The following is a 12091-nucleotide window of genomic DNA, read 5'->3' as shown; positions in this document are numbered from 1 at the left end:
TGAATGTTTCTTACTCGCAGCTATTGATATACCAACGATCGGAGTTAACTGAAGAGTTAATATCCTGGTTCATTATTCATACCTCTGTTATGATATCCCGGTAAATATTATTATAATCCTTGGTTTCCACATTGCTAATTAAGTATTCATGTTCGAAAGCTATCTCATTGTCAGCTCAACGTAGTATAAATTCGTGACCAACAGATGCTGACCTTCACACAGCGCGATCTACTTCGTGTGTCAAGTGCATGCATTTATCTGTGAAACATAATACTCAACACGAGATATAGCCTAAATCATGGGAAAATGACGCGGTCGACGATCTTTAAGTAGGACAACTTGACAGAGATTGTGATATATCATTGTCTCGCGTGCTTACTTTTTCACCAGCTACGCCTGTGTATGAGCAATACGCCTAACTATGATATGCAAGAGTTAGATTTGAATATTGGATCATCCGTCTTTCAATTTTCGGAGATTTTAAACAAATGCACTCAAAGTTGAAATAACGGCAGTTGTCAGATCGATTCCTAATATCGTGTGTGCCCTCCCTAATCAGATGTAGCGTCTATAATTCTACGTGACATAAGTACATAAGGGCACTGACTGTCCGTAGAGGAATGCTTTTCTATTTCGCATTAAGTGCTATGGCCATTAGGCGGAAGTTGTTGGGGATGTTTGGTGATGATTCCGAACTCTTCTAATTCATCCCACAAGTATTAGATTGAGGCAAAATCGGGGATATATGGAGGTCAGTCAATTGGGACGATGTTCTTGGTTGAAGAAAGTCCCTTTAAACTCTTGCAATGTGTGGTCCAGCGTTATCATGCTGAAAGCGTACAGATGTTAAATTTCCGTTAATGATAACTAAAGATGTCTTTACACAATGAAAAATTCCATCCCATAATATGACGTGAACCAAAACAAAAGAGTCTGCAAGACGCTGGTACACATTTGGACGACCATCTGTTAATTCTGTTACTGAACATGTTGATGATAAATATCTTTGTTATTTTATGTGTGAGATATGATATATGACCTGAATAACAATTAAACACTTTCACAGAAGATGACTATCAACAGTCAAATTTGAAATTATCAATACATTTTCCATCCAATAAATGAAATTCACTGAAACAATTTTAAGTTTCAAATCAAGAGATTGGCATTGGCAATGGATACCGAACGTAGAACAACACTTTACAACAGATCGTCAAGGGTTCGAAATAACGTCAATCGAGAGCGCCATCCATGAAGAACATGAATCTCCAACATCTCATAGGAAACGTCTTGGTACGAGTTTCTTCAAACATCGCTTACGACTTGCTCGACGTTGAGATGTCAGTCGCAAACCATCGTATTAGCGACATGGGAGTAAATTTGAATCTCGCAGTCTTTTTTTCTCTGTTTATTTGGCGGATTCGTCGGTTGCCGTTACCAATGGTATTCCGTGCCATTAATCTCCTGGCAATGAAGTGGACATGCCTTCTGGACCGATCTTGACGTCACCAAGTTACACGTGCACGTTCGGATCTCTGTTTGTCATCAAATATTCCCGTTGCGTTAAGACACCAATAATGTGAACTCTAAAGTGAGTGGCGACCTGCTGCTAATTGCTAACTCCCATGAGCATTTACAAGAGACCGTCCTCTATCAGATTGGGATAGCCTTGGCATATTTACAAAAAAAACCCCATTTAATTAATTACAATTATGTTGGAGACCACGCGTCGACATTAGTTAGAATAGAAAAGAACACACGCATTTGTACAGTCACGGTACATGGATAATTGTTTTGTCACGGATGGTGGATTGTTAACATTTATTAGGGGATTAGGTAAGATGCCATAATATTCCCCAATCTTGATATGGCTATACACATTCAATACAAAATATAGAGAAGAGGGGACACACGGGAAATATAAATACAAATAATTTTTATATAATCCTAATATGGAGAAATGGGCACACGTGATATATGATCACGTGTAATTCTTATTTTCCTATAGAATTCACATGTCCAATAAGGAGCACCTATGCAGCAGGTATAGACAGCGAATAAACATAAAATGATTCTCATATTTGTTTATAATGTAAAATCAGTCCAAACATCGATTTGTAGTAACAGATAAACCGTTCACTGCTGTCAAAAGTAACCGTTGTTTCTCCGTGCGCAACACTGAGTTCAAAACAGAGATAACTCGCGGAATGATAAACGATTATCAACATGGCAATTAAAATCATAATTCGAACTCTAAAACATGAAACGAAGGCAACACATATAGGGAAGAAAGTTTTTTTCTTCATAAAGAACCCTTGTATAGTTACATGGGTAGAAAAATCAGATGTTATGTAAGAATAAGCGGTTCTTCAGCACCTATTATGTAAATCTTTGCAAATTTAAGTCTTTAAATAAGTAAATATACAAATTCATAACATCTTTAACGTTATATTGGTATATGTATATTGGAATGCTTTATCATCTGCAACCCCCCCCCCCCAAAAAAAAAAAAAAAAGAAAAAGAAAAAAAAAAAAAAAAAAATAACCAGAATTGAACATTAACAAAATTTTTCTAGTAAAAGAACAAACTTCATAGAAGTAAATTCATATTTCATAATAAGCAACACGCATATCTATATTCTCAAACTAATGTTACTATTCTTCAAAAATGAATTATGGCTTGCTGACTAAGAGACGGGACGGGGGAGGTTGGATGGCAGTTACGACATGCGTTATTCCGTAGTTGAATGTGCTAAGGTATTGCTGAAAAGAGAAGCGCTCGTACCAGCTATCATATCCAAGATTTCATACAAATAAAGAAAATTGATATTCACCAATAAATACAAACCGAATAAAGCAAGAACTCAATCATTCATTGAGTTGATATTTTACTATTGGTTAAAATGGCATTTTTCCTATGGATAACAGATACCGTGCTTGTAAATATATTTTCGAGCGGTTCAATTTTTGTATTTTTCCGTACATTGCTTTTTCGTGGACATTTAATTTCGTGTATAAATCTATTCCAATAAAACTTACTATACTATGGTATAGGAAAACACGGATAAGTCGAAGTCGATGAAAATGAAATATTCGACTTCTTCGATGTTTCGACTTATGTATATGATTTTACGTTTCACTGTAGTGAATATTGAATATTGCATTACAGAATATCAAGTTTGATTATTAGCGTAAAACACTTTGTAAACGTTAGTCTATACGTTGGATGTGGCTTTTGAACATTAATCTAAAACCTCGCATTAAACACATGATAATTAAGAGTAACGCACAAACTATAACAATAGCAAACGTAATAGATCCCTAAACATTCAAAACATTCTTTCTTTGCAATCTGTCGTACGAGATATGTTCAGAAATGCTAAATATATTCATGGTGACTTACTGGACGGCGGTGTGTGATGTTATCAGTTGAAAGCCGGTTTTCAATGTGAAAGGCGACAACTCACTGCATGTAGGATGACCGTAGTGATCTCATTATCTGAAGGGGAGATAACTGGCAGTAAGGAAGATACCTGTACCTATTTAAGACCTGCAAAATCTAAACGTGCGAGAACAAAACCTGTTTATATTAACTTTGTTCAAGTTATGAGTTTGCATTCACAAATACGATTTTTTAACAAAACTATGTTGATTAAACGAGAGATTGAAAAGTTCCGCAAACCATCACAGGTGTCTAATTGGGCGTTCTCTGTCATCGCAACAAGGACAAAGAATTGCATTCCCTCCTGCTTCACCAGGCATCCATTTGTCCTTGTTTGACAAGGCAGGATGCCATATCATTTCTTCATTTGTTAAAGAGAACCAAAGAGATATTTTATGAAAACATGGATTCAGGTACAGATAAATGTAATAAAAATACTAAGGTATAGTGGTAGCTTTTACGAAATATACTTAAAGTAGGAGCAAATATATATCTCCATTAGTGAGCTTTTGAACAATTATTTCAGCTCTGTATGTGATTTATCGGACATTGATCTAGATAAAGAACTTTTTGAGAGACGTACTGACTCTGTTATTCTCGGAAATAACCATTTTATCTAGTGAAGTTACAGATTTTATAAGATATACTGAATGTTAAGAAGGCGTCTGGCCCTGATGGTATAAGTCATAAAATGTTTACACTTGTATCCAATGAAAGTTCGTGTCATTATCTTTCATCATTCTCTATTGTCTGGCGTATATCCCGATTCATGGAAACTGGCTTATGTCAGATCTGTCTTTAAACCCACCGACCCTAGTGTTACTTCTAATTACAGACCAATATCGCTCCTTAGCTGTCTAGGTGAACTATTTGAACGTGTTGTGTATAAGTATATATATAACTTTTTAAAATTTAAAACGACCTGATATACAAGTATCAGAATTGTCTCTTACCTAGCTATTCTAATACACACCAACTTATTGAGATGCATCACTCAATGATTACTACTCTGGAAAAGTAGGAACATACCATTTTCATATTTCGTGATTTCTCTAAGGCCTTTGACCTAGTATGACATGAAGGTCTTATTTATAAATTGAATAATTATGGTATATCTCGTCAACTTCTTAGATGGATAAGTGATTATCTAATCAACAGGAGGTAAACAGTTTTCATTGAGGATTCCCTGTCTTCTTCCAAAACTATAAATGCAGGCGTTCCGCAAGGTTCTGTCCTCGTGCCCTTATTTTTCTTGTAATCTCGCTTCCCTATCTAGACTTTTTGCTGACGATACTTCCCTCTCTTTCTCATCCTATGACTTAAACGTTATTGAAAATAAAGCACAATCTGATTTGAGTTTTGCCAAAAGACTGGTTTGATGCCATTTAATACCAATAAAACTGAGGCTCAGGTCGAAACACATCGTCATCTACAGTTTAATCCATCACTTAGGTTTAACAACGCTCTAATCCGTGTTACTAATCATCATAAACACTTAGGAGTCCTCCTTACTAACAACTACAAGTGAAATATTCATATTCAGTACATCGTAAGCAAAATAATTAAATATATAGCTACCCTTCGTAAACGTCAACTCATCTTAAAGAGGAATAATCTCGAGAAAACGTATCTTACCTATATTAGACCTATGCTTGAATGATATGCTTGTCAGGTATGGGACAACTGCGGGGCAATACATTCTGTGATAGCAGAACATATTCATATAGACGCTGCAAGAATAGTCACAGGGCTGCTCATATTCACAGTACTGAATTCTCGAAAAACTGGCTGATTGCCACTTTCAAGACGTGAATCCCGCAAGCTTTCTTTATCTCATTCCATAGTTCACAATTTGGCACCCGAATTCCTCACTGATCTATTGTCGGATGAAATAGGTAACTTAGGACCATAAATGAAGGACTCAAGGCAATCAGCATCTGTCAAAAAAGAGATTTCTAAAGTATTTTTTTCGGGGTATAAAATACAAGAGCCTATGTATACTAGTCAACAGTCTGACAAATTTTATCTATGTATTAAAAAGATCTGATATATATCTTTATTAACAATCATCATACTTAGAAAACTAATGAACGACTGCTTAGAATTACGACGGAACTATATCAGAATATCATATATCCTAATGAAGAATGAAAAGATAACTTGAGTATAGGGTGTAACTCTAACCCCGATTGTCGGTACATTTCAGTTTTTAGGCTAAACGTACTCAGTACGCATAGCCTAATGCTACGGCCTTTCAGACAAAATTTACCGATCCTGGCCTTCTCATTGGTTGGAATATCGAAAAGAGTTAGAGCCCTCTAGCGGCAATTTTCTTCGTAAATAATGCCGCGATCTTTCAAATCGCTATTTTAAAAGCATCCAATTTTTTTTAATAACAATATGATTACTATATATTTCAAAAAACAAGCACAGTGTGGTTGAACTATTGATAACTTTTGAACAATATATTTTACGGAATTCTCGACATGACGTAAGCGTACAGAACACTGTACGTGCGAGTTGATAAGAAGCTAGTCTAATTTAATTCTTTATTTGTTTAAAGAGGATTGCAAACAGCCCTGGGGCTACTAGTTGCTCTCCTCGACATGAAACACATTACATAGTACAATACAAGAAAACATATTCGAAACTGACAAAACTTACTTACATTTACTCACTCCTTTCATTCATTAAATTGATACTCGCGCACTCATCCACGCACACAGCACACGCCTGCTCGCACACCAGACAGACAGACAGAGAGAGAGAGAGAGAGAGAGAGAGAGAGAGAGAGAGAGAGAGAGAGAGAGAGAGAGAGAGAGAGAGAGAGAGAGAGAGAGAGAGAGAGAGATATGATTAGAATCGGTTTGAATTGATTATGAAATCGAAAACTTGATCAAATATAACTTTGTTTGATTGGCAGTCTAAAGTTTCACATCCATGTAGTAATATATTTACTAGAACACCAGGTATTAGCTCAACAACAAGAATCGGATTGACATTTGGAGCAATTTCATTACATACCAGACGCAACATCTTAATATGGGATCCGTTATATATAGGGCAATATAAGGAGAATGTATACAGAAGTCACAAAATTTATTTACAGTTAGGTTATAAGAAAATCTATGTTTGTTAAGGGCACTAAGTCCCATTCGTATTCTACAATGATTCACTTTGCCCTTTCCATGTCCATATGTATACAGAGATTTAGACAGAGGAGTCGTACTATTATACAAAGCTTTTGAGAAAGATGCTAATGTAGAACTACAGCGAAAATGTACAGGCAGATTATTCCAGTCTCTTATTGACTTGGGAAAGAAAGATTGGTGGAAGAAGGATTTCCTATATGTTATGGGAAGAATAGTATCAGAATTTCGAAAGCCATAATTTTGAGTGCGATGGTTAAGTAGGGGACATGCAGATTTAAGATATGAAGGACAAAGATCATGCTTAATTTTATACAACATTTTTAGTCTACAATTTCTTCTTCGGTCACTAAGAGATTCCCATCCTAATTCATTTAACAGTTTAGTATATTTAGTTACCTTGTAATCACCAGTGCATATCAAAGCTGCTCTTCTCTGTACACTGATCAATGAGGTCGGATTCAAATTGACTACAATTATCAAATAATACATTACCATATTCTAAGATAGATCTAACCATTGATTTATAGAGAGTTTCAAGACAGGCTCGTGGGATTATATACGATAGTGACTGAAGTATGTTTAAAATTTTATTAGCTTTACCGACAATTTCTGACACATGAGAATGCCAGCTCAGATTCCCAGACAAGAAAACTCCGAGATGTTTATGTGTATTAACATGTTTTATAACAACATTATCAAGAATTAAGTTAGGTATAACCAATGCTCGTTTTTTAGTAAAAAGAACAAGTTCGGTCTTCAAAGCATTAAAAGAAACTAGCCATCGTTTCGCCCACTGAGACAATATAGATAAATCATTGTTCAGTCTTTCTACAGAGGCCTGGCCAGATATTGCAAAAGAAAGTGACGTATCGTCAGCGAATAAGTTGATATCCGACGAAATACCCTCGCTGATGTCGTTAACGTTAATTAAGAATAATAGAGGCCCTAATATAGATCCTTGAGGAACCCCAGAGTTAATCGAACGTTTTTCAGAAGCTTGGCCATTCAAGGCAACAAATTGATTTCGTTCAGATAAGTAACTTTTAAGCCAAGAAAGTAGATTACCTTTGATTCCAACATTTTCTAGTTTATAAAGGAGACCGGCGTGCCACACTTTATCAAAAGCCTTGGAAACGTCTAAAAAACTGTACATACATCTTTACCATCATCTATACATTGATATATATTATGAATTATTTTCAACAATTGATTTACAGTAGAATCATTTTCCTTAAACCCGGAATTCTCCTTAATAAGAATGTCATTTTCTGTAAGGAATTTATACATTCTCTTGTATACAATTTTTTCAAGACATTTAGAAACAGTAGAAAGGAGAGAAATGGGTCGATAGTTACTGACAATATTTTTATTACCTTTTTTGTGAATAGGACAAACTTGAGCTGTTTTCCACATAGATGGAAAAATACCTGAGCTGAGAGAGAGATTAAAAATATGGGACCAAATGAAGCATAAAGATTGACAGCAGTTCTTAAGGATAAAATTAGATATACCGTCGGGACCTGATGCCTTGCTAGTCTGGGGGCTTGGTTTGAATCATCAACTAACAGCACTTATAAACAAACAAAACTTACAAACAGAACATCAATTTTGCTTTAATCCTTGTCGTTGTGGCAAGATCGTCTTAATATATAACATCACTTTACCTCATTAGACGTTACCGAATTGGACTGTTCGTCCCACGCGCACACCAGCCGATGTGACACTTTTTCAGGTTTTTCAAAAAAGTTTGCGCTTCGTAGGCAAGGTACATTTGGTGCTCATGATTTATGAATAATATATTTTTGATACTGTAGTGATAATGATGTTGACTCTGTTATAACTTATATTTTTTGTCTTTTAGTTTTATTTGATGAAGGTTGATTGTGCTGATTTCTCAAGGTTTGTTAATGTGTATCAAAGTTCCTTGAATTGAAAACATTCCTTCAAACAACGCGCGTATAAAAAAACCAAAATATTCCCGTTTATAATTATCAATTAACTAGAACGAAATATTTCCATAACATATTTATTCATTTAGCGTGTCATGGTGACATTATCTAATGCATTGGAGATCAGAAATAGTAGTAGCTATAGTGAAAATATTGTAAATTTTGTATATATATGGAAGTCTGGTTTAATCTCATAGAACTATGTCTTTATAGACATAATTACTGGAAGAAAAGTCTAACCATGATACTTCAAGAAAGATGTAAATACATTTAATGTAATTACTTACACTTTAATCTATCTGAAATGCTGTGTACACCTTATCTACTTTCCTCAACTACAAACATAATTATAATAAGTAAGGACTATTACTTTGCAGTACATTCAAAATAAAGAGGTAGGTATAAAGTCCTTTCGATTTGTCTAAATCCTCATATTGATAGGATAGTAATTGCAACATCTTGGGTATTTCAAAGGTTTTATTTAGTCAACTTCATCATAGAGCTATTAATCATTTGGCTTGTTGGCGATAAATATATGGTTGTGTGTATTTTGTTATTTATTTTTACCTATTTTGATTTGTTCACATTATTGTCGTCAAATTTGAAATAAGAATTAAGATATAAAATCGCTCAAAATTAAGAAAAATAGCCTCTGGTTCTCTTATTTTAGTAATTTTTGCATTCCAAATTGCAGGAGTATGGGGAAAGTAATAAAGCTTTGCGGTTATTTGTGAACATTTTTCAATACGTTTAGCCTTTCAGTACTTTCAGTACTTTGATTATTATAGAGCCGATAGAAAAATTGCTTGGGTTCAAAAATTGTGTCCATGACGATAACGTGATCTGTCATTGAGCTTGCTATTTGTCTATCTTTCATCAATAGTATAATATCTCGTTCTAAGATCACGATAACGCGGGTTATATATTGTGAGAAAGGTCACAATGTGTGACACCATTATATGGCATTTATCTCTCGATCTCGGAACTTTATATCCGCAGACCCTCTCTTGTCTTACTCTTGGCCTTGACTGTCTCCGGCGTTCTCCAATAACTGCTGTCTGAGTTGTCACCAAGGGTCGAACTATGTTGCACGCTCTTTAAATTATGGTTTTTATATTGGTCAATGATCAGTTACTCAAAGACATGGTGTCATCGTATGTATTCCTAAGGGAGACAAGCCACGCCACTTCTTAAAAAAATGGAGGCCAATAACACCTTTGAATATTACCTATAAAATTGCCTCCGGGGTAATTACACAAAGAATAAAAACAGTTTTGAGCAAAATTATTAATGAAGATCAGACTGGGTTTTTATCAGGTAGGTATATAGGTGAAAATATCCGTACAGTGTGTGATGTAATGCATTATGTAGAAGAACTCCATATTCCAGGTATGTTAATGTAAGTAGATTTTGAAAAAAGCATTTGATAGTGTTTCATGGGGGTTTATAGATAAAGTTTTAAAATATTCTAACTTTGGGGAAGATATACGCAAGTGGATAAAATTACTTAATAATAATGTATATGCTTCTATTAATCAATGTGGGAATCTTTCAAAACGTATTAACATTGAAAGAGGTTGTCGTCAAGGTGACCCAATATCTCCTTATATCTTTATTTTATGTGCTGAAGTTCTAGCAGCAAGAATTAGAAAGAATGAGTTTATTAAAGGCATTGATGTAGATAATGTACCAATTCTAAATGTGCAATATGCAGATGACACTGGTTTAATATTAAGATGGCTCAGAGAGGTCGCTTAATGAGTCTATCTCAGAGTTAGATAACTATGCAAAGATTTCTGGTTTAAACATTAATACTAATAAAACTCAAATTATATGGTTAGGGAGTTGTAAATACAGTGATGTAACATATCGGCCAGATTTGAATCTGCAGTGGGGGAAAAATAGATTTACATTTCTGGGTATCAATTTTTCGGTTGATTTGGATCAAATACCTAGATTAAATTTTGACAAAAAAATTGTAAAACTTAAAGCACCTCTTACTTCTTGGAAGCGACGGAGCTTGATTCCAATTGGCAAAATTAATGTTATTAAGTCTCTCTTGATTTCACAACTCAATTATTTATTTATTACCTTGCCAAACCCATCAGAAAAATATATTGCTACAATAAATTCTTTATTATTTGATTTTTTGTGGAATGGTAAGTGCAATAATATTAAAACAGATGTCATTATTCAAAATAATAATAATGGTGGGCTAAATATGATTGACTTATATTCTTTCATTCATTCTTTAAAATTAGGCTGGATAAGAAAATTATCTATGTTATCAGGCAAATGGTATCTGATCCTTAAGTCAACAATAGATCTAAATAAGTTGTTTAAATGTGGAAAGGATTATGTATATTTATGTGGATCAATTCAATTCAATCAATTCTGGAAAGATGTTTTCAAAGCATGGGATAAACTTAACAAATCTAAGGATATATTGCTAAATAGACAAAATTGCATTCTCAAAACACCCCTTTGGTATAACAATGATATTAAAGTTAATAATAAATTTGTCTTTTATCCAAACTGGTTTATGGCAGGTATCTTGACATTGAATGATCTGATGAAAAATTCTGAAAACTTGACATTTCTTTCTTTTGAAGAGTTTCTACAAAAGTTTAGAATTAACACTAACTTTCTAGAATTTCGTGGATTAATAGTTGCAATTAAACGCTATTTAAGAAATCTCGAGTTCAAATCAGAAAGACTTTCGCATCCTTTCATACCACAAATATTAGAAATATTCTTCAAGATTAAAAAAGGCGTGAAAGATTTCTACAAGCATATCATAATTCCAGCGACTATGCCTACTGGCACCAAAAAATGGAATTTGCAGTTAAACTTTGATTTTGAAAAGTGGTCAAAAGTATATAATCTTCCCTTTACAGTTACCAAAATTCCTAAATTAATAATGAAACTGGAATCATCACGTTTATCTTACAGCTTTGTGAAAAGTTATGGGGAAAGATCGAAATCACACCTAATTAGTATTTCGGAACATTTTCTTTAGGTTGGTAAAGTCAATAGAACAGAAGTTCTTCTAACAAATCTAGCATAAGATTTGAATGTACACTTCCGATGACTACACAATCATCTTCATCAGACAAATGACCAATGTGGAGCGTACTAGCACCGACGTCCGTAGTGCACGAGATCGAAAGGAATTGGCCATTTTTTACTGGAAGTACTTTAATGATAATTAGTACACTAAGGTCGAAAGTAGTATGACGAGAGGGTAAAGAGTTCATAGACAAAAACAACACAATCTACTGTAGTCAATTCGGCTACGCTTTGTTTAACGCTATGGCGTAAACATGAGAGAGTCAGTTCCCATGAATCCATCGTGTGAGCGTGTCTGTGAGGGAGGTGTGGGTGTGTCTGTGTGGGAGGTGTGGGTGTGTGGGTGTGTCTGTGTGGGAGGTGTGAGTGTGTGGGTGTGTCTGTGTGGGAGGTGTGGGTGTGTGGGTGTGTCTGTGTGGGAGGTGTGAGTGTGTGGGTGTCTGTGAGTGAGGTGTGAGTGTGTCTGTGTGGGAGGTGTG

This window comes from Ylistrum balloti, unplaced genomic scaffold (genome assembly GCF_031769215.1).
Source record: "Ylistrum balloti isolate Yb309-2 unplaced genomic scaffold, AGI_CSIRO_Ybal_v1 Utg369868, whole genome shotgun sequence".
In the NCBI taxonomy this organism is placed as follows: Eukaryota; Metazoa; Mollusca; class Bivalvia; order Pectinida; family Pectinidae; genus Ylistrum; species Ylistrum balloti.
The sequence above is the reverse complement of the archived record's forward strand: the minus strand, read 5'-3'. Positions refer to the sequence as shown.